Below are 2,301 nucleotides of genomic sequence, written 5' to 3' on the forward strand. Positions count from 1 at the left end.
TATATATTTGTTGAAGTATGTTCACACAAGGAACACAAATTGATCTTCAAAGCTCAAATGTGCAGCAAGTATCTATGTTCCATCCTCCCCTGCACCTACATTAATTCTTCCCTAGAAGGGTAAACTGTTTCCTCTCTGTGAAATTCTATGGCATGTGTATGTGCGTGTGTATATGTGTGTGTGTATATGTGTGTGTGTGTGTGTGTGTGTGTGTGTGTGTGTGTGTGTGTGTATCTCCACTTGTGATGTATCATGTTTTGGCTTATATTGCTGGGTTTTGTATATATGGTCTCATTCAAGTAAATTACAAGTACTATAATTTATACTTGTATCCTCTACAATACTTGGCACTGACTAAATATATTAGACTCTTAATAAATATCTCTTGGTTGATTAATCAATTTAGCACACCTGCTAACTGCAAAGTGACATCATTTGTCATTAACAGACACATAAATGAATTACCAAAAATCATGTAAATTTGAATATAATCAGATCAAGCCCAAAATTAGCATTGGAGAAGCCAACCACCCTCTCCTTCAGGCCCTCCTCACCCTTTATATCTACTTATTCCTCACTTACAATTCAGCTACTTGCTTGCCTTCTTTCTCTTTTCAGCTTTGTGCTGTTATTTAATATCTCACCAGTTGTGTAATTTCAGCTCCCAAATTGAATAAGACGTTCCCTCCAGTGGAACCCTCACCTTGACAAATAGCCAAATAGTAATTATTATTCCTTTCAGGGGTTGAGCTATGGAATCATGCCTGCAATATCCCAAGCTTGAGTGCCCAGAAATTTATGCTATACTTCCCTGTGTCGGAGTTTCCATCTGAGATCGTATTTCAAGCCCTCTCATTTTTTTTCCCAATGTGATTAAGATAATTCCTTTATGAAGTTGGAGGCTCAGAGAGACGTTCAGAAAGAAACTTGATGTTTCATATTTTTGCAAACTTGCTCTCCCCATTTCCTTTCCTATCATTTCAGCACACTGAGAGGGAGGATTAATTTTGCAATGGTCTCTAATTTTTTTCTAAATGTGTGACCTCCATATTAATAGGAGCCAGAGGACTCATTCATCATATCTGGTCACTGTGAAACTGACATTTACAGGGTGGAATGTTTCTCGCTCAGGATAAATGGGTATCATTTGTAAAACATGCCGCACCCAATCGTAGGCTCCCATGGCTCTCAAACTACATTTTTAAGCAACAATATAAACCATTCCCCAAACTGAAAGGTCTTTTCAAATATTTACTGCCTACCTATGGAATTTTTATTCTGCTGGCTGCTGCCATCAATAATCCTGGGAGCTCCAAGCTAACTGTTGTGTGTGACCTCCAAGGAAAGTCTTAGTACTGCAGAATGGGGGAGGTGAGTTCTACATCCTGCATTCTTCCTTCTGTCACTTTCTAGGACCTATTACAGAGAAAATAAGGATTGTAGAAGACTTATTTTTAGGTGTATGATGAAAGCCCTCAACCTTTGCATTTGCAAGTAAGCTCAATGTTTTTAAGTGTTTTCCACATAAAGTGGAATATTCTTGCCCACTTTCTCCATGAAGACTTTGGATTACTCCAGCACATTGTAATCTTATAACTAGCATTTTGCTTTTACTTTTCTAAAACCCAGTTTTGAGTTCAGCCTCCTCTATCACTTGGACAACTTGATGATCTTATTCCAGGCTCTTAATTTCATCATGAGGAACAGACCACCCCTCTCCACCCTGCTAAGATAGCTGCCAATTTTGCAACTTTTGCTTTTCTTTAGGATGTGCTCAGTCTCATGCTTCTATAATCACATGCTTTTTTGCCTCCTCTCAATGAGGGCACAAAACATCTCTTCCAATGGTTTCCACAAAAATTTGCAGTACCCACACTAAGAATGTTGTAAGCTTCAATAGGTATTGCAGATTCTCTTGTCCTCTTTCCCCTTTCTCTCCTCTTCTTTTGCTCCCTTCTCTCCCCTTCCTTACTTTCTCAAAAGCAAAATATTTTTGTTGCCTCCTATACAATATCTCAATCCCTTTCCTCAAGTTCTAGACCCAAGTTCAACTTCAAAGTATTGCAAGAACTCACTTACTCTAAATTAGGATTTCATTCCAACAACAACAAAATCTGTGTTCCTCCTTAGAAGAATTTATGAGGTAGTAAGACTAAAACTGCATTCATCTTATGCCATTCCTAGAGAATCCTTCTTCCTTCAATTAAAGTATAATTGCTCTGTCTTGAACAAACATATGGTAAGCCTGGGCAGATAGTTTATGGTGACCCATGTCTGTCACTGGTTATAAGCTTACAGTGA

This window comes from Prionailurus viverrinus, chromosome D3, assembly GCF_022837055.1.
Source record: "Prionailurus viverrinus isolate Anna chromosome D3, UM_Priviv_1.0, whole genome shotgun sequence".
Taxonomy (NCBI): domain Eukaryota; kingdom Metazoa; phylum Chordata; class Mammalia; order Carnivora; family Felidae; genus Prionailurus; species Prionailurus viverrinus.